The 22,249-nt window shown below is 43.4% G+C and overlaps 1 long non-coding RNA gene across 1 annotated transcript; it reads left to right on the top strand.

Moving 5' to 3' along the window:
- Positions 1–5,010: 5,010 nt before the first annotated feature.
- On the top strand, positions 5,011–21,850 carry LOC120388047. The gene is made up of 3 exons (XR_005590481.1): positions 5,011–5,126; positions 21,212–21,271; positions 21,725–21,850. It is a non-coding gene; the product is annotated as an uncharacterized LOC120388047 (long non-coding RNA).
- Positions 21,851–22,249: the final 399 nt, after the last annotated feature.

The following is a 22,249-nucleotide window of genomic DNA, read 5'->3' as shown; positions in this document are numbered from 1 at the left end:
TCTCCTGATGAAGCAAGTAAAGGAACCAAAGATCATGACTGATTTTTCTGGCATTATGGTTTATATTCATTTTTCCCTCTTGTTGGAAATTCTAACAAGAATTCTGGTACCACTGGACTTGCTGTCCTGCGCCAGCATTTCATTACCCTCGAAAGCCATTTTTGTCTAGAGTCCTCTTCTGCCGGGGAATTTATCCCCAAGTATTTCATCATTTTAAGATCATCTATTTCTAATGTGAGGAACGATGCCAGGCAGACAGAGCTAAGGTGTAAGTTTTTAACCAGGGGGGCAGTTTTCTAAGGGTTGTGGTGGATTCTCCTTCACTGGTAATTTTTAAGTCGAGATTGGATGTTTTCCTAAAAGATCTGCTCTAGGAATTATTGTGGGGAAGTTCTCTGTACCCTCCACAGGAGGTCAGACTAGATGATCTCAATGGTTCCTTCTGGAATCTGGGCTGCGGGAGCAGTTTACAGGGGTAGCAGCCCCCCACGCACAGACCCTTGTCACAGTCCCATAACAGAGGGTCCATCTAAAAGCAATTGGACGGACTCACCTGCAGTAGGAAACTGCGCTAAGTTCCACCATCTCATTTTACTTAGGCCAGTGAAAACGATATTGCCTAAAATATCCTTTCCTCCAATCTCTTGAGGAAACTCTCATTGCTAATCATGAGTATTTGGATTACAGGTATAATATCCAATGTAGGGCTAAAGAAATAAAGCACTAATTAAAATTCTGCTGAAGTGAGCAAATTGCTTTGAAATGAGAACATCAGGGAAGGAACTACGTGTAGATTCAAAACATTTTCCCCTCCTCCCCTCTATTCCCAGGACAGTAAACTTTTAAGTATTTCTTCTTTAGCATGTCTTGGAATCCCATAAACCCCTTGACTCCTTGGTCTGAAATCTTGCAAATTGTTTTGAGAGGATTATATCATCTCGCCCTTTCTGCAATAAAGCAGGGCATTTTCTTGTGCTTGAGGGAATCTCTGTACGGCATCATAAGGGGGAAGAAAGTGTCCCAGGAGGAGAGTAACATTTATAGAGCTAAGTCATCTTCCTCTCCTATGCAGTCATCAGAGCTCAGTGTCCAGGTTGCATAACCAGAGGATAGTCAACTGCCTTCCAGATGTCAGGTTGGACACTCTTCCGCCACATGCAGTATTGTCTGAAACACAGTCACACCACGGAGAGGAAACCAGGGCAAGCTGCTGCATAGTTGTGACAACTTCGGATGAGCCAGAGAGTGGCCTTTAAGCCCAGACCACAATTTACAATCAAGTGGACCAGAAGGTAGGTGCAGCGATGGACTCCTGAATTTATTTAGTGTGTTAGACTTTTTTCCCCACCGATGCTTCCACTCAGAGCATAGTCACGTGCCATGTGTCACCCAGCTTGACAGGGGCTGCTGTCATTTCTAGAGCTGGGCTTTTCAAAAGAGCCTCTGGCAAGGGGGTACCCAAATGCCATTGAAATGCAATGTGATTCGGGCCCTTTATGCTTTCAGGCTAGTTTGGCTAGTGACCCTGATGCAGCATGTTCATTCTACATTAGCTGTTGCAATGGGAAACAGGCACTGAAAACACACACTACAGGCCATTTCAGTGAAAATGGGCTGCCCGTTGGCTGCTTAACTGGGGGAATTCTGCGCCACTGCGCACATGCAGAATTTATGTCTCTGCAGAAAAATGACTTTGTGACGGGGAAGCAAAGGGAAGCCACAAGGGTGGTCATACGACCCTCCCCAGCAGCATGTTCTGGGTGCCCAGGGCAGCCAGCAGAGAGGTAAATCACTGTGGGACGGGGGGCAGGACTGCGGAAGACCCGGCTGGTGGCTCCTACCCTGCACCGGGCTCAGCTGCTCGTCCTGGCTGGGCTGAGGACAGTACTTCCTCTTCCCCTGCACAGCATCCAGGGCTGGGTCAGACCCACCTTGGATCCTGCCTTGCTGAGCCTGCCAGCCCACACCTGGTGCACCTGGCATGGAGGGGAAGAGCCCTGGGGTGCTTCTGGGGCAGGCCCGGTCCTTGCACCACGTCAGGTTTGGGTGCAGCCTCACCGCTGAGTCTGTGTTCCAGGGGGGAGCTGCACAGTGATCTGGAGCCTCCACATTTATTTGACAAATACAATTTGCAGAATTTTGCAGAATTTTAAAAAATTGCACTCTGCAACAGGGGCAAAAGTCAGTCTGCTGGGCAGCCACATGCAGCGGGCTGAGAAAAACATGGAACAACTGAAGGGTGGTCTTTGCACTCCAAACCCTGCTCAGATCAAGCAGGGTTTGGAGGGATGGAGGATGCCCTGGGGGATGGAGGATGCCCCAGGATTCTGTTCTGTTTATTGACTTTGAACACAATGCAAAGTGGGATTTGGGATTTTTGACCAATCTGTGTGTGTCACTTACTTCTCCAGTGAAGCTGATTTCAACTGGTGATTAACAAGTGATCCACAAACACTCTCACAAGGGGAGTCTTTGATCAGACCTAAACCACTACCAGCTACAAGGCTGTCAATCTGGTGCTCACCCCAGCAATCATTATCCTGCTCAACCCACCTTGAATGAAGAACACCCTCAGACAGCTCTTTGCTCTCGAGCGCATCTGTTCATAACATCTTTCGCTCACCAGCAAGAGGCTGGGGCCATTTGCTTTCTTCGCCAAAGTGGAAGAACTTGAACAGATGTTTAAGACATCACCATCAAACCAGTTGGGAAGGGAAGTGGGCCGAACAGCTGGGAAGTCTCAGGTGACCTCAGCCTAGCAAGCGGAACAATATATACACTAGAGGATGACTCCTCTCCCTGGGTCATCTTGTCACAACTGTGGCATCAGGAGCATGCAGGCTGGCTCCCCCTCACCAGACATTATTTAGGAGGGCTCCAGGACTTGAGAACGTGTGTCCCTCTTGGTCTAAAATAGCCTGAATGTGGCGGCCTACCAGGCATGCTGTTAGCTGGGGTTTTTGGAGAGAGCAGAGGGTGTGCTTCTCGGAGCGATGACGGGGGTAAGGGAGTTTATGTAGGTGTTGGGTTGTTGAGTCCCTGCTGAAATGATAACTGTAATGCTGCTGAGATCTAACTGTGTTGTGAATAGTGTTAGGGTGGTTAGAGTCTTGGCTAGGCATCTTCATAGTTATTTAAATATAAATAAATAAAAATATAAATATTTGCAATATACACAAATTGTCAGCTTAATAATAACACCAACCTCTGCCCAAAAGAGCTCAGCCAGCAGGAGAACTCTCCCTGTCTCACCTATGAAGATTCTGCCCTTGCTAGCTTTATAGGCGTGACGTGGGTGAATGAGGTGAGCACATGTTGGTTCTTGGCATATTAATGGACTTGTAGCTTCAGAATCATATGTGCAATATTGCTCAAATCCTGATCAATGGTTCTCATATGCAATTTTTAGCAATTCTTTCTTTTGTAATGGCAGCCCAGGTACATGGGTGTGAATTGGTCTGACTGCTGTAGCAGTTAAGAAACACATCTTGATTGATGCAACATTTCCACTGGTCTGTCCTGAAGATTTTCCTGAGACCTACTCAGGTTACTGATGGCTGCACTCTTTGTATTTCTTTTACTTCCATTGTTATCTTTTGCAGTCTATCTGATAAATTCTCCAGACTGTTTAGCCCTGTTTTAGCTGTGTGTGTGTGTGTGTGTGTGTGTGTGTGTGTGTGTGTGTGTGTGTGTGTGTGTGAGAGAGAGAGAGAGAGAGAGAGTGTTCATTACCCTTTTAGTTATTTATGGTATTCTCAGAAATAAGAGCTAATCTCCATTGACTGTTCTAAAGATTAATTTCACTGAGAAGTTTTTGTCCTGAGGTTGGAACTGTCTCGAACCTTTCATTTAACATCAGACTTATTCACATGTAATAATTTTTTTAATCTTTGTAATTTGAAAATAGGTTTGCTGAATGACTTTGAAGTGAATAAAGTGGTTTGGGTCAGCGCTGCGTCTCTGGAGTGTCAAACACATTGTCAGGTTTTGACAGTGGAATTATCTCTGTGAATGTATGTGTGGCTAAATTAGCAAATAGCTTTAAGATCTAAGAAATGATGGTTATTATAAGAACAAAATAGTTATTAATGTACTAATTTACTTGGGAGCCAGACTTTATGTAATTACAGTTTAGGATCGAGATAAGGTTAATGCATTTACCTTCCTGGGGTATTTATAGAAACTGTAAATTGTTCTCCACCAAATTGTAATAAATAATTGTGGGTGTTCTGTAGGGACAGAGCAGTGGGATTGCTGGGCAGAATGTGACTCAATGGAAATAACATGCGTTTGGAGAGAATTATTATTAATAATATTCACACTAAGGTACTTTCTCATGTCAGGAAAGCTACCTGTGCTACTGGAATCAATGGACATTTTGCTATTGATTTCATTGGTGCAGCATCTAACACACTAGGCCTGCTCACCTGACATGTGTGTCAGTGCTTGTTGCATCATCCCCTAAATCAAGACAGTGTACAGATAATGTGGGAGGGGGGAAGCGAAATTGAAGATAAGACTTTTTTTTTCAGAGAGTGATTTGATCCCATGCCAAATTCTTTTACTGCATTCCTCATTAAATGCTTCCTGAATACATGGTTTTGAAAAGTCTTTGCAGACCTATTACTGTTAATAATGCTCAGAAGTTATATGATGTAGTGATCTACAGTGTTATGAACACGAGGACCCATTTATGATTAACCAGAAGAGGTATAAAGTAATTCCTCAAGCATGAGACAGGTGGTATTTTATTTCCCACCATTTTAATGGGTCTAGAATTGCAGGACTCTGTGGAATCTTTCAATATTTTTTGGCCATAGAGACACTGTAGTTGGGGTCTGAGTGACTGACTCTTTATTGAAAGTGTTGTTATACCCGTGTCGGTCCCAGGATATTTGAGAGTCAAGTAGGTTAGAAGTTGGTCCACTAAAAGATATTACTTCACTCACCTTGTCTCTTTAGTGAAAAACAGGATTAGTAAGGGACCACCAGGGAGCAGCAGAGAGAATCAAGAAAACTGCCAGTGAAATGAAAGAAGGCTGCTTTCTGATCTGAGGAACCACTGCCCTGACAAATCCTATCAAGATCTGTGCCAGGCACTGAATCAGTTTGCAAGACAAAAGAAGGTAGGATTGAAAAATAAATGTGATGTGATGTTTTGGGGTTGGCTTCTCATCTCCTCCAAGTAGCTCAGGAAAGCAGATATTACCCACTCACAATATCCTGAGCTTGCACTTCGTCCGCTGAAAGTTTGCAAAAGTTCTCCGATGTGCATTAAAAGGTTCAGCAGTATTTTGGTTAGCAAGCGCCTGAGTCAGAAGCTAAGTCTGGTGCTGGGCCATTATACAGTTCATTTCTTCAGTGCTTATGTAAGTGCTTTGCACAAAGCCCAATTTCCTGCCCATGTCTTTAAAAGCACGTTGTTTACATAAGTATCTTAAAGCACATTTAAATTAGTTTTCAATATTAAATACATTTTAAAATCAGATCTGCGGAGGAAGAGACAATTGGGGATTTGGCTCTCTAGAAACACCCTTGGGGAGGGAGTGCAGCTAAGTGCTTCCAAATCCCTGGGGCTGAGATTAAATGACAGTCTGAGGAAGGGGCTTTATTGTTGCTGTGAAAATTCTTCCTGTTTTATATATCAATAAATTATTAAAGCAAATGACTTTGACTGCTGGAAACTGCCAGTTAGTGCAAGAATATTTCAGCTTAAAAGAAACATGGGAGGCACGGCTCCCGCACATTAAAGCGCTAATAGAAGAAGCCCCGGATTCAGATTAAACTCCTGTCTAAGGAGGAATGCTGGGGCTGACCTGCAAAGCACATTCACACCCTCCAATTCCAGCCATGCTTTTGGAATCCCACTGCTCAGCCATGGGAGTCAAATTTGACACTGCTCTGCTCACAAAAGAAACTAGAGCGGGGCCAGGAAGGACAGGTTTGGTTTTGCAGTTCCGTGCCAGCTGGGATTTGGTTTTGCAAGTAGTAGTTCAGAGCTAAACTCTTGCTGGGGATGGACTTAGGGAAATGGGTTTGGGTCTGGTCCATCTTTAGAAATAAATGGATGGGGTTGGGTGTGGTTGTGACACATCCAGATGCCATTTGATTAGAAGTACCTGAGTTTGGAAGAGGCCTAGTTCTAGAGTGTCTAACGTCATGTTGATCTGTTTTAGGTGCTCAGACGGCTCACATTTCCATAGTGTCTGAGCACCTCCCAGTACCCCTCTGACAAAGGGAGGTTCTACCCCATTTCACAAATAGGGAACTGATGCACTAAGTGATTTACCCAAGGCCAGCCTGTGGCAAAGAAGTGAATTGACTCTGGGCTTGCCAGCTCACCGGCTAGTGCCCTAATCACCGTACCAGCCTCCCTGTCCAGGAGGTGATGTCTTCTGCGCTTTTCACAATAAAAAAAATGTGAAGAAACAACACAGGCACAACTGAATCCCACATAACCATGTTTTCCATAATTGTTCACAAACACGCAAGGCCCAGCTGCTTACACCCTGCTACTCTGGTTTGAGCAGTTTCTTAAACAGAACATGGTGAGCTCCACTAGAAGGCTTACAAACTATTTAAAGAGATACCACCTGATTCTTGTACACTACACAGAGGAAATATTCTTCCAGTCGAGACCCTTAGAGTGAAATCTCATGACTCTTAAATCCGAACATCTGACATTCTTTTGTTCTCAAGTTCTGTAATGCCTTTGGGACTAGGTTGTTTTTGTGTGGTGTGGGCAAATGTCTCTTCACCTAGGGACCAAAGAGCCACCAATTGGTAACACTGCCTCCACCAACTTCCAGCTCAGATTTGCTCCAATTTGTAATGCACTCAAGCACAAGTAGCTTTACGTAACTTTATGCATGTGAGTAGGCTTCTGATGGCGATAGGAATAGGCTTAATGTTAAGCACCTGCTTAAGTGTTTTGCTGGCTCAGGGTGACTGGGATTAGTGATCTAACAGCAAAATTCTCTAACAGAATTTCATCTCATTATCTAATAGACCAGGGGTTCTCAACCTTTATAGCCCCAGCTATAAAAACTCCACGGCCCACAACAACTGTTGCCACAACAACTGTTTTTCTGCATATAAAAGCCAGGGCCAGCATTAGATGGCAGCAATCAGGGCAATTGCTGGAGGTCCCATGCCACAGGGGGCCCTGCAAAGCTAAATTGCTCAAGTTTCAGCATCAGCCCCCGGTGGCAGGACTCGGGGCCCCAGGCTTCAGCCCCTTATGGCAGGGCTTCATCTTTCTGAACTGGGGTCCCGCAAGTCTAATGCCGGCCCTGCTTGGCAGACCCCCTGAAACCAGTTCCCAGCGCCCCAGTTGAGGACCACTGTAATAGATGCTGCTTTTTAAGCATCCTTCCCCCAGGTTTCACAGCATGTGGGATACATCCCACGTCTAGTCTCCACCCCTTCAAACAACAGCTTTACACCAAACCAGCATATGTGTTCAAAGTGTTTCTTGCACGTGAAGAAGATTGTAAGAGGTAACTCTGTCTAATGCCAAAGGTTGCATCTCTGAAGCCTGAGCAATCCAGTAAAACTTCAAACATTTCTAAAATATCAATTCACTGCAACATCAGCTCAGACTCAAAATGTCAAAGGAGCCAGCCAGCCAAATTCTGGCAAAAGACGGTTTAATGGTAGAAATTAAGCTGGCATGTCTCAGGTGTTTGAAATCTTCGACATCCACATCTAATTTTCAATAAGACTTGGGATACTGGGGAAGTCCCAAAAGACTGAAAGAAAGCGAATGTAGTGCCAGTTTCTAAAAAGGGTAAATGGGATGACCTGGATAATTATAGACTTGTCAGCCTGACATTGATCTCAGGCAAGATAACGGAGCAGCTGACATGAGACTCAATTAATAAAGTATTAAAAGGGGGTAAAGTAATTAATGCAAATCAACATGATTTTTCTGGAAAATAGATCCCATCAAACTAACTTCATATCTTTTTTGATGAGACTACAAATTTGGTTGATAAAGGTAATAGTGTTGATATACTATACTTAACAAAGTATAATTCTGTATAGTACAATAATTCTGTACTGCGTCTTAGTGCTGCATGACATTTTTATTAAAAAAATAGAAGGATATAAAATTAACATGGCACACAGTAAATGGATTCAAAACTGGCTAACTGATAGCTCTCAAAACGTGATAGTAAATGGGGAATGTTCATCAAGCAGGTGTGTTTATAATGGGGTCATGCAGTGATTGGTTCTTGGCCCTGTGCTATTTAATATTTTTATCTATGACCTGGAAGAAAATAAAAATCATCACTAATAAAGTTTGCAGATGACACAAAAGTTGGGGGGGTGGTAAATAATGAAGGGGACAGGTCATTGATTCTGAGAGATCTGGATCACTTGGTAAACTTTGACAAATTTGAAAATTTTCCACATTTTTTAAAATGGAAAATTCTTTGAAACCAACCACTTCCCATGAAAAGTTGTAGTTTTCTGATGAAATAACATAAGAATGTAAGAATGGCCATACTGGGTCAGACTAAAGGTCCATCTAGCCCAGTATTTTGTCTTCCGACAGTGGCCAATGCCAGGTGCCCCAGAGGGAATGAACAGAACAGGTGATCATCAAGTGATCCATCCCCTGTTGCCCATTCCCAGCTTCTGGCAAACAGAGGCTAGGGACACCATCCCTGCCCCCCCCCCCAATATTTAGTCAAAAAGTTCCTGATCAGCTCTAGGTATTATGGTCCAGAGATTTAGTATTACTCTGCTGTTGCATGGAACACAATGGCTAATGGACAACTAGATATTCCACCATTAAAGCAAAAAGTGACATATGACAAAAATGTCAAGAAAGAAAATGCCACTATGTTCCTGCAGAAAAGACTTGCTTAATGAGAATTTGTTTTTAAAATGTGAATTTACATTCCCTGGAGCTCAGTCCTGTTAGTCATGAATTTTTATGCTTTTTGCTGTTGGAGTCTAGTTGGGATGAAAATTTAATCCTCAGAATTTCGTTTTCCCCAAGGCAATTGGTGTTGCACTTTAATTTTGGTGTTCTTGTTAATGATTAAATTGCCTCTGCACCGAACAGAATGGGCAGGAGAGTTTCTTGCAGACTGGAGCTCAGTTGCACATTAGAGACTGTATCTATATAAGAAGTTCCAAGGTAATCAGAATGTCAAATTTGCCATCAGACAGTAGGACAATGGGACACCTGTAGGCATTAGGAAAAAATATATTTCAAGATTATTTGGTCATTTTTTGTTTTCTTACATGAATTTTAACTTTCTGATCCCTTTAAACATACAAAACTGCCACATCTCAACAAATATTTGCATGATTATTTTCTCTGAACTAAACCAAAGGCCTCATCCTTACTGAAATGTAGAATCATTTCCTTGTAGTAGAAGCCCAAGCCTGTAAGCTGGAAAAGTACGCCCCCCCGGCGGACACCTGAGAGCGAAGGGCTACGAGGTGCAGATGGACGCCCTGATCGTCGGAACCCTGGGCGCCTGGGACCCCTGCAACGAGCGTGTGCTGTGGACCTGCGGGATCGATCAATGCTACGCATGGCTCATGTGGCGCCTCATGGTCTCAGACACCATCCGATTGTCCAGGGACATCTACATCGAGCACATCACCGGCCACCGACAGTACTAGGAGGCGTGAGCCGGAGTAACATTGTTCTTCGACTACGAGAAAGGGACCAAGAGACTTTCTCCGTTGGATCATATGAACTGGAACCATAAACTCCCTGAACATTAAATCTCACCAAATGAGGGTCAATCCAGCCTCACCATCGTATCCACTCATTATACTCCACACCCGAATAGAACCACTTTATGAACTTCATACCCTCATATCTCAATGTCTGTACTTTGACCCATCAACCTTTTACCCCCAATCGGGGATATTGCAGATTATGTATTCCTTATGCCACCCGATCTTAAACCAAACTTTGCACCCTCGCTAATCTGTATGTTATTCCCTGATAACCACAAACTTCTATGCTTAAACTCTGTCCGTTCACTTTTTTATCATCTTAATAAAAAATGTAAATCTGTTTTTCCTGCTTCCTTTCTTATCTCAGTCCCTTCCTTCCTGTCACATGCTTTCCAGTACTGTGCCTAAGGCAGAATCCATATCTGTTGGCATGTAATCATTAATAGTCTGTTTTAATGTATTTGCAAGGGCCAGTCACTTTTCTGTTAGGGTAACAATAGCAATTGTTCACACCCTCTTACCAGAGTGTTTCCTTTTCCTTGTAGAGATACAATCATAAAGAAGGGGCCCTGTGCATTGAGAGCAGCTAAACTACTTCCTTTCCATGTGATGGCAGGATGGGTTTGCAAAGTGCAGAATCCTTTGGAAATCTCAGTTCAAGCTACTCTGAGAACAAGCGCCCTAGAAATGCCAGCACATACTAAGTAAATACAATCAGTCTTGTCGATAGCTGTTAGTTACTGTAAGCAAGATTTAACTGTCAGTACAAGCCACTAGAGAGAGAGAGACAGCCTGGCCTGAGATAAAGACAAGGTCAAAGGGCAGTAATGAGAGCTTCAGCCCTCAGTGAAGTTGGCTTGTCTTTTAATTTTCACGGTTTGAGTGAAAATAAGAAAATGAAACAAACAACGGTTCCCAAAGACTTCCCCTTTTTAGTGGCGGGAGAAACATCATCAAGGTTTCTTTTTTCTTTTTCTTTGCGTGTGTCTCCTAAGGACATTTCCCTTTTAGAACCTTTAAAAGATTCCTTCATCCCTAATCACACAGCATAAGGCATCCCACAAAACTGGCTTTATTAATGTCACGCTGAAAAATGTCAGCTATGTTTGTTAACCCACTCGAGGTATTAAACTCTGTTCACTGCATATTCAGCTTCAAAAATATTGTTTGTTTGCAGGCCACTTAGAGGCATCTGAAGAGTGTCAACAAGCATCTTTCCTGCCATGTTAAAAGAAGAAAAATGACAAATCACAGAAGGTCAAAACTCCCCCTCCCCCCAACAAGTGTTTTTTGGTTCTTCATTTAATTATTCAGCACACACAAGCTAGAGAGTGAGAAGGCCGAGAGCGCAGAAATTGAATACAGGTAACCTTTAATACCAACAGAAATGTTTAATAAGGTTACATTAGGCCTTAAGGACTCCTCGACAGGATGTTAGCTTGGCCTTTTAATAATTTACATTGAAATTGCTTTGTAAGTAATTGTCTGGAGTTCGACAATTTACCCTGCAGTATACAAAAATCCCTAGCCCCATATTAACAGTGCGGGTGAGAAAAGGCTGAGTGTGAGACTAAAATATCTGACAAGGAGAAATTCTTGTGAAATGAGCTTCAGATGAGTATCTTCAAAATGACAAAGGGATACTACCACACCTAACAAAGATTTCTCTGAAGATGCCCCTGTGCCCAAGGTCTCTGAGCAGCTTGGCTCTGGAGATGAGCCTACCACAAAACCCTGGCCCTCAGCATGGATTTGGATCTAGAATGCAAATGTTGCAGCTGGCTCATGAACCCCTGAAGAGGTGTGTGATGGTGAAAAAGGATGTAAGCATGAACTCAGGAACTGGCAAGAAAGCAGACAAAAGGTGATTGCCACCTAGAGTAGAACCCTCACTTTACAACCCCACTAGGGACTGTGGAGCTCAATCAATTGAACATTGCAAAATGACAGAGGGTCTGGTGCACAAGTAGCAATGTGGTGCCATGTGTAGCTTTCTGAAGCATGGCAAAGCAATTTCCAACACACTGAAGGCACTGGAATGTCAGGGGATGTCAACTTGGTCTTCACTGATGTCACTTTTATTATGTGATTTTTTTTTTCTGTTGGGAAAAATGGCTCATATAACTGCTCATTTATAAGATTGGTGATTGTAAAACTGAGGTTCTACTGTGTTTTGATTAGAAAGGTAGAGCATTTAGTTGTGATTTTTAAGCCTCCATACTGATGGGGCACCTAGGACAGATACTCTGGCCCATGCTACACTGAACACATCTCACTGAGACTTTGAGAAGTGGTCTTCGAAAGTAATAAAATAAAGGGGAGGGAAGCTGATACTTTCCACACAAAAAAATAATCTCATTGAAAACTCAATTTTTTTGGTCAAAAATGGTTTCAATGGAATATTTGTATCCAGCTCTATCTGGAGTGTATAAATTAAAGGCATTAATTTTATTATATTTATTTACCAAGGAAAGCACTATATGTGACTGCGAAATGGCATTTTTGAACTGCATTGACAACCAGAGGAGTGGTACAGCTTTAAAGCAAAACAAAAAAAACAACAACAACCCTTTTTCTTTGGGGTATTTTTTGTTTAAAAAAATCCCCATTCTAAACTCCTAAATTGTTAATTAAACTGCTTAGCCCTCCATTTGCTTTTGATTAATGGTAAATTATACTTACTCGATACAGTTTGCAAAGCAAACCAACCGAGTGTTAACTCAAATCCTTGGAGATCAGCTAGCTAGAACCTGTTAGACAACTAGGCAGCATTATGATACCATCAGAAATCTATACAGATCGATATGGCAGAATCAATTTTGCTTCACACACAGGGTGAGACTCCTTTGCTACTATAATTGTGCTACCTTTGCAAACACTCATTGCTACTTCACCTCCTCCCATGTGGTCTGTGGCATTAATGACAATCCCAACATTCACCAGCTGCCATTTTTTTTTATAGTCTGTTGAACATACCAAGTTTGGCAGTGGCATTGGAATAGTGGGGGTGCTGAAAGCAATTTTTACATATTACCTCATGCCCCCCCGCACTTATCTCTGTTCACGCCCCCACCACATTCCCAAGAGCTGGGGCTGGGAGCAGGGCCGTATCTCTGGGAGGGGGAGACCCAGAGAGGGGTAAGGGGCTGTGGCTGGGGCCGGCATGGGGCCAGGAGCGGAGCCCCAGGAGCAGGGCTGGCAGCTGGGATCCTGGGAGCAGAGCTCTGGCGCTGGGAGTGGAGCACGGGGACGGGACCCAAGCCCCAGGCACAGGGCCAGCGACCAGGGCATGGAGCTGGCAGCCGGGGCCCCGCGTAACCCCCCCCGGTACCCCTAGCTTCCACGCCTATGAAGTGTGGCAAAGTGGTAATGCTTGTTTGGATTCTATGTTGCTGTTCCAGGGAACTGATGGCAAGATGCTCTGTGTGTGTGTGTGTCTTTGTTTACAGATACACTTTATTACAAGTGCTAAGCTACAGCAAACATTGGACTCCTCTGGGGTCAATGGAAAAATATCTCAACCAGAATGTGCAACTCAGCATTTGATACAGCATATTTAATAAAAGAAATCGCCACCTGCCCACCTGCATGTATGGCAACAGCACTTGTAGTTTCTTTCTTTCTAAATGTATAAAGAAATTAAATCACTGTATTGACTAGGAAATGACCTTTCTACCAGGTAAAGGCCTTGCTCCCCTTTTAAAACAATTAAAGAACTGCTCAAAATTTTTCTTTAAGTGTGATTGTACTCTGAATAGTGACTTTTTCTTACTCAATAGATCTGCTTCTCATGTGTTCAGAAGTCAATCTGCTTACTTCAATGGCAAAAATAACTCCTGCTAGCACTGCTGAGCCAGCAGAGATATAGGAGAGTGATCTGGAGTTTATGCTGGGTCAAAAATCCTCAGCTACACAGCTAAGTAATTTCCAACTGCAGAGCTAAATTATATTCCCAGTTAGCCCTGGCCACTGAAGATTTTGGCCTTGCAGAATCTGTGATACAGATGCATGAGCCACAAAGACTCAGCTTGACAGCTAGATCCCATAATGAGTTTGCAAGCCTAGCAAACTCAGCAGGATGGCTGATCATTTTTACTCATTATGGGTGAAATTCACATGTGTGCAGCCCCCCACATAGAGCGTAGGTAGTGCACAGGCTTCCTGCTAACTCCTGTGCACAGGTGAATTTCACCTAAACCAAGCAAGCCTGATATGGGACCATTGTAGAGATCAGCACTGAGGCCTACAATGCCACTTTCTAGAGAAGAACCATCACACTTTAAATTCTATTTGTATAGCACAATGTGTAAACTCTTCAAGTTCAGCAGGAAATGAAAGTACATATAAAATATAGTAATGTATGCAGTCCACCTACAAAACGTAACTCTTAGCAACCTGACTGGAAAACGCGGCAATCCTCTCCTTGGTGCTCGTTTCTAAATCACAGTCACATGTTTCATAACCTACAGCATTAGTTTCTGCTATTTAAAATTCTTTGATTTTTCCTCCCCTAATAAAGTATGTAAAATGGTAGCCACTTTTCCTGGAATACCTTCCTCTTGTCCCTTTGGCCATCTATTGCTGGTTGTGATACAATTTAGGTTAGTCTTTCAGTGGTAAAATTGTGGTCTGAAAAGATTTATACCGTGCCTCCAATAGATGGCAGGTCAGCGAGCCTGATGTAAATAATAAAGATATTGCAATATTGTTTATCCAATGATCCGGAATGACTCACACTGAGAACCAACACAAGTATGATACATTTTCCCATGGAGACGTTTAACCAGATAAATAAAAGCTTCAAAAACACAGTGGGACAAATTCTACTCTCACTTATACCAATGTAAATCCAGACTAACTCCACTGAAGTCATGTTTTCTCAGCGGTGAGCTGAGGCTGATGATTGAACAGTGTTGTGGCCATAATGTTTCTCTGTTACTGCCTGCTCTGCCAATTTTAAAAAGAAACTATCTAGGCAATCTACTGAGCACAGAGCTGATTCTCTGTCCCGGGCAGTAAATTCAGAAGGGTCAGTGACAATTCATTTTTGTCTAGTTTTGTGCATGAAGTTTGTTGCTATAGAATTGAAAGGCTACTATCTCAGCAGTAATTGCATCATCTCTGAACATCCCCTATGGCAAAGTTTCACTGCAAGCCCCAGCAGTTTAACAGGAGTGTTGTTTTGCTAGTCTAGTACTACCTCTGTCCAAACAACATAGATGATTCCCCTCGGTCCTGTCCTGCAGACCCTCTGCTGTCTTCTGCTAGAGAGGTGGCATGGTCCAGGGACCAAGCTACTAGACTGGAAACCAAGAAACATGCAGTCTATTGCCACTGACCTGCTGTGTGAACATGGGTGTGTCTGTTTCCCTTGCAGTTGTTTGTCTGTCTATTTAAATTATAATAGCTACAGGACAGGAACTGTCTCTAACTATATGTGTGTATGGAAAGTTTAGCACAACAAGACATTGATCTTAGATGGGTCACTGAGTACTGCTGTTCCATATTGATATTCTGGTTATGGATTCCCACCCAGCTCTGCAATTTTCTTCAGCCTTACACTGCAGCAGTCCCAGCGTTTACATTTCCAGCAGTGTTGTGATGTGGACAAACACCCACTCAATGCTGGGCTGAGCACATGCTAAACCAGGGGTTCTCAAACTGGGGGTCAGGACCCCTCAGGGGGTTGTGAGGTTATTACATGGGGAGTCGTGAGCTGTCAGCCTCCACCCCAAATCCCACTTTGCCTCCAACATTTATAATGGTGTTAAATATATTTTTAAAAAGTGTTTTTAATTTATAAGGGGGGGTCGCACTCAGAGGTTTGCTATGTGAAAGGGGTCACCAGTACAAAAGTTTGAGAACCACTGTGCTAAACTAATTTGACTTGTGACAAGTCCAGAGCTACAAAGCTAGCACATTGAAGATTCGCATTGCCTTGCTCATCTCAACAGCACTTACTGATGAAATTAACTAGGAATTGGTTTCAATAAAAATAATTGAGTGCAGCTACTTTAAACTGAATTTCAAATGAAATCAGAAATTGTCATTTAATTGAAATTTAATTGTGGTCAATTCCAGTGATACTCCAGGTATTATTTGTTTAAAGAAAACTGGCTGAAATGTGAGACTCTATCAATGCTCGCATTAAAGACTTCACCATTTACAAAAAATCACTCCCAAGGCACTGCAGAATAGTTTACCAAGAGAGAAAACTTGTTAGGGCTAATAGATCAAAACAATATTTTTCCTTTCGGGGGGGTCATGGGGATGTTTTTTGTCCTAGGCCCTCTATTCCCCCAATGGGCTTTTGGAGTTCGAAATTTTGAGTCTGTGAATTGAAACGAGGCATTTGATTAATTGTTGAGCTTGGTTTGCAATAAAAGTGTTTTGTGATATTGGCACATGCCTGTGTGGTGCAGGAGCAAAGTGTGTCTGTTACTTCCCACCAGTGGATGAACCTAAAGGGGAAAAACCTGCAACCACCCTGGCTAGCTCCTTTCACTCAAGTAGCTGAAGTTTGTACTTTGGTGCTATAAATCCTATGTGCAATCCCCATTTATGACCCTACAACTCATTACAAAGTGGTGGCTCATACACTGAATATAGTTAGAATTATTGCTAAAGAATCAACACTTGGCATTTCTGTAACTCCTTCCATCCTGAGAGACAGCGAAAATGCTGTGCAGGCTGCAGATCACTTCATTCACAGTGAAATGCAGCCAGCTTTGGACTGTACCACGGCTCTGGTTTAATAGCACACAGTGAAGAGTACACAGCTGTTTAGGAAAAGAAATGTAGAAGAATTCTGCGTACAATTGAAACTTCAATGGGCAGAGGGTAATTACCTGATTTGCAATTTGACAGGGACAAAGTAGAAGCTTTTTCCCTTCTTGATAATTTCAGTGAGCCACCAGGTGCTCTTTGCGATGCTACTGAGAGAGCAGAGCTTGTAACATGACCTGTACCAAGGAACAGCACTTCTACCTACACTGTCACATCTGGTTTTAAAAGTAAATATCACTTTTCTAACAATAACTATTACATGGCATGTGCAGCCTACAGCCTCAAACAGCAGCTTGGAATGAAGATTTTCTTCGGTGAAAATAGACAGCTTTGTACATATTTCATTTATTCCCCAAATGCTAACAGGACACATTCATTGGTCCTAGCCTCTACAGAACGCATATGTAGAGAACAGCAGATTTCCCCTACTACACGAGTGTCATTACCTGCCGTTCTCAGTTCTCAATTTGTGGAAATTTGCTGTTTTTGTTTGAGTTGCTTCTTGTTGATCTCAGGAAGAGAATGAAGAGCAAGGTCTTGCTTCTTGAGACTGCAGTCTGCAAACAGCCAGTTAGGACTAGTTGTGTGCAAATTCCTGACTGGCATGCATAGGCTGGGCACACAAATATTTATCAGCCCATGAGGCTCTACATTCTATTAGGTACAACAGGAAAACATGGAGAGGAATCAAAAAGCAACAGGAGTCAATGTAGTTTCTGGTCATTTCATCAGACTTTTTGTTTTTGCAGCATATGCTTATTTACATTTCCAAGTGTGTTGACTCCCAGCAGATTTGAACCATTTTTCCAATTAGGAAAGTCAGTTATAGTTCATTACTCTGTAAAGTAACTTGGCTATAATGTACTGTATGGTTTTGTATAATTAACTTATTATACAGTCTTCTTAGGAAAGACTTGACTATGCAAACAAAGGTTAATCTCAGCTCAGAAATCTTTCTATTACATTGGCACTAATGTCATTGGCAGGAGCCAGGGTGAGAATCCCAGGCTGCCAGCACCACATCTGTTTTGTGATCAATTTACCTTCTGTGATGGGTGTTTGCTGACACTCCGTTGGCTGATGTGCTGTAGTCGCATAGGGATCTCAATGAGCACAGTATAACGACTCTGGCAGAGCAGTTGCTGTGTTCCTGTAAACACAAATAAAACATCCAGTGTGCCTCTGCAGCAGCCCCATTTTGAGGATTTAAACAGAGCCTAGGTTTTGTGTTGTCAGGAATTTAATCACACGTGAAGGGAGTAGAGCACTAGTATTCCAGACAGTACCCTCAGATTTATTTAAGACACTAATATGCTTAATAAGGTAATAATTATGCATTGCATTCATATAATGCCAGCTACACAAGGATCACATAACTTTGCAGAGCGCCTCCTCAGAACCACAGGATTCTGGGAGCGCACCACCCTGTCTGCTCTCTCCGCTGGCTTCCCCAGAATTTTGAATCAAGGTCAAGTTCTCAGTCCTTATCTTCAAAGTGCTCCTGGCCTGGGCCCAGGATATCTAAACGAGCCTAAAGCTTTGGGGTGAAGATCAAAGTTGACTTCTTTGCTCCTCCAGCACAATGGAATTCGCTACAATAGCGTTAAGCTTGTCTGTGTGGGAGAAAGAACTTCCTTGGGGGCTGGTCTGAGACTGTGGAATGAACTGCCCCAGGAACTAAGGAACCAGCCCAAACCTCCCCACCTTCCACCCAAGTCCAAGCCGCGTTTCTTGGCTCTTGACTTCTGTAATATAAACACAGAGCAACATGTGTATATAAAGAAAGAAACCCAGCAAGGCACTCCACTGCATGCACTTCTCCCCCTGGGGAGAGGAGGAGAGGACAAACAGCATATGACAGAGCTGTAGTCACTTTGCTTAATGTAGTCACTGCTGGAAGGTGCACAGAGACTATGGAGATGAGTGTGGTACAAGAACCTAGACAGAAAAGAATAGAATTAATTTCACCTGACAATACTCCTGCAGTACAGTAGGTGGGCATTACTGTCCCTCTATTACACATCGGGAAGCTGAAACACAGACATGTGGAGCGTTGCCAAGGTTGACACAAAAAATTTGGGGTCTCGCTGAGCATAGAAAACAGGTCTCCCAACTCCTAGTGCCTTGGTCACAAAGCTCCCCAATTCGCTCAGTGATCCGTGCAAGACATAAGGAGAGGGAAAACTGCCCCCCCAGAATCTTTTACAGCAACACTGTTCATCTGTCTGATGGATGTTATAACACTGAGAACATTAAAAGAGAAATTAACTCTGTAGAAGATGCATCAGCTTGCTGACATCAGAGGACAGCTCTGCTGCACAAGAACTGAAAAGTATTACTGTGCCGGGGCCTGAGCTTTGCATCCAAACCCTACAAAAATCTCAATTTGTCCTGGCTGCAGCCTGAAACCTGAGAACAGAAGGTGGCGATGACCAAGGGCTTAATTATATGTAAACTATACCATTGTAATTCACCATCAGTTCCTGACTTCAGTTATGCAAATTATATGTAACAAAAGTTATACTTTTCTTCCACAAAAAGAAAGACCAGGCACAGACTTGCACTGAAATGATTAAGGGCGTGACTGAAAACAGGGTTAGCTGTTTCAGTTCCAGGTTCTGTGAGGACAAGCCTCACTTGAGTTGAAATTTTTTCAGTTGATTTCAAGCCAAAACTCAAAGCAAAGCTTTGCAGGGAGGCGTGCGCATGTATGTGTGCGTGTGCCCGTGGACCCACTTGTCTTGAAACCACAGAATAAAACAAAACACACAGCACAAAGTGCGGTGATGTGCAATGCTGAGGTCCATGCAATGCAAATTTCAATCCACCACCACGAGATTCAAATCTGCTAATTGTGAGGATTATTCATTTGGAGCAGGAGCCTCTGAGATAGTATTTTTTCAGTCTCTCCTGGATTTTACAAATGAATCTGTGTTCTTCCTCAGATGCCCTTAGCCATTATAAATGCCATTTGTGAGGAACAGGGGCGGTTCTACAGTTTTCAGCGCCTGCGCCGCGGCGGAGGAGCGAGCAGCGGACGGGGGCCGCCGCTGACTGCAGAGGGCGCTGGCTGGTCCGGGGGCCCTGCTGACCCCCCCGCTGCGCGCGGTCGGCTGCCGGATCCGGCGGCTCGCTGGGCTGTCAACAAAGTCCATGCCGCGGAGGTCCAGCCAGCGAGCCGCAGCGCCCTCCCGCAGTCATGCGCAGGTGCGGTCCGTCGGTCTGGGCCTCCCGTGACCTCCCGCAGGCATGACTGGCGCAGGTCCGCCGCCGCAGCCTGCCGCCCTAGATTTTTGCCGCTAGGGCACCAGCTTGTTTTGCTGGTGCCTAGAGCCGCCCCTGGTGAGGAAGGTGATATAAATGTTCACAAACTGACTTTCCTTCCTAGAGAAGAAGCAGCAGCATGGTACCTGGTTCTCTAGAAGTGCCTTTCCATTCCCAACTGGAACCGCTGTTTTGATGTCCAAGCAAAGATCGGGAATCATTTTCATTTTAAACAATACAGACAGATTTTCCAGGCCCACCTTCAGGTCCTGAACAGTGACAGCAAAAACACAACCTGGCTGTTCGATTTGCTTTATTATAACTCTTATGCCCCTTAAATTGCACCTTTTGGTGATGCTCGGAGTAAAGGTACAAAGAGAAGAGGATGAGACTCAAAGTTAATGGTCCCCTCCAGTATTAGCAGCTTCTGCTGCTCTCAGAAGCCATCATGCCATTAGGAGTTGCCTGTTTTATCCTTGTCTTATAAACGTATAAAGGTACTGGGACTCGATTCATTGTGCAGTAGTCAGTGCTCGCTATAATCAGGAAAGGTATAGTATTAGTTAATTCTGTAATCCTTACTCCTCTGGAGTAGAATTTACACATGTGAGGAGTTCCCTTCTATGGGAACAGAAAGTCTATACATACATACAAATGAATGTATGTTCACACTTGCACACACACGCACACACTTATTTGTATTATGGTAACATCTAGAAACCGCAAGAATGGGTCCCGTTGTGCGTGGTGCTATACAATACACAGTCCGAGAGTCCATGCCTCGGAGAGCGTACAATCTAAACAGACATGAGACACAACGTGCGGAAGGAAGGGTTGCACTAACCTTTGAGGACAATAGCATATGAGGATGTAGATGGAGGATCTCTCCCCCCCTCCTCTTTGTGAACTAGCAGAGAGAGTGAGAGTTCAGACCCTGCTGGAATCAGTGCACCTGTGGGTATCTGCTTATTTCCATGGGAACTGGCTCTATTAATTTCTCTTTGGATGCATTGTGTGAAATGGTTCAATTCTAAATATCCCCCTGACACCCTGAGGAATCATGCTGAAGGGAGACCCTTGTGGGAGCCCATTCCAGGCTCAGGTGTGCTGCTGCTGCCTCCTACAATTTCCTTTCCTTTTGATGTGTATCACACTTCCTGGTGTCTAAGTCAGCTTGGGACACATCTTACCAACTGGTTCCTCATTCATGTTATGTTGTTCTCTGCTTTCTGTTTAACCTGCAAGTAGCTTTTCCCAGGGGCTGAATGGTTCTCTTAAGAGTGCCCTATTTCGATCAGAAACACCTTAATTGCTGATATCTATAAAAGTCTCATTTCTGTCATTTAAAACCGGCTCTCAGCTGTTTCTGAGATGCTAATTTCTTTTCAGCAAATAATTGTTCTATTGATATTAATCCTGTCTAAATCCAGATCTATCTTTATTTCCTTCACAGGCCAGGCTGTGATGTGGGCTATCAATCTGCTTAGGCTAGAAAGGGAAGATACAAACTCAGGTATTTTCTTTCCCTCAAATACTTGAATCTAAAACATACAAGTATGTTAAATATTGAGTGTGCCGGGATAATTCAGGAGTCACTTCACTGAAGTCAATAGATTTCCCTCACTACGAACCAAGAGTGAGAGTAGAGAACCCCCATTACTTACAGACTTGACAAAGCTTTGCTTTGACACTGCAGCACCACTGCAATGCTGGTTTTCAGTGGCCTCTTGTCTGTCATGCAGATACACAGCTCACAGGGTGTGTTCTCTCAAATGAGAATTGTACTGATCTTTGGGGTAGCACCCAGGGAAGTCAATATCCATCCTGGGTGCTGAGAACTGGGCCCAGAATTCTCAGTGTGCACCTCATCGTCCAATAAAATAGCTGCCATCCACGGAATCTTGGATCAGAGTCTGATTTTGATACTTGGGCCTTGTTTCTGAGAGATCTTTTTTGGTTATTGCAGAAGCATACTACAGACAAGACAATAAACAAGCAGCGAATAGCTACAGCGGGGAAAACAACTCCCTTCGCCTTTCAGACTAACCGCAATCAATGAAGATAAAGTAAAAGAAATGAAAACACCGTATAGGTAAATATAATGTGAACATGCCTGAGATATTGTGGAGAATAGGAAATATTGGAGGGCTTGATCCCATGCGTCTCAGGGTCAAATTCTCTGCTGGTGATGCCAGTGGAGCTGCACCAATTTATACTGGCAGGGGATTTGCAATAGTGCTGTAAGTATTAAGTATCTATTATAAGTAAAACAATTAGAGATGGGCCCAATCCACACATTTCAGGACTTTAGGAGGGTCACACCTGGATTAGGACATAAATTTTGCAGCTGGCTGTATTGATACTTGGAATGAGTTAAACCAACACCCCACCCATTTGGGCAGGAGTTTAGAAACTGGATCAGGTTCTGAATTTTGCAGCTGGATGATAGTTTAAAGAGAGCCAAGCAGCCAACGAGGTACCAAAGTGTGCA

Source organism: Mauremys reevesii, linkage group 21 (genome assembly GCF_016161935.1).
Source record: "Mauremys reevesii isolate NIE-2019 linkage group 21, ASM1616193v1, whole genome shotgun sequence".
Classification (NCBI taxonomy): domain Eukaryota; kingdom Metazoa; phylum Chordata; order Testudines; family Geoemydidae; genus Mauremys; species Mauremys reevesii.
The sequence above is the reverse complement of the archived record's forward strand: the minus strand, read 5'-3'. Positions and strand labels throughout refer to the sequence as shown.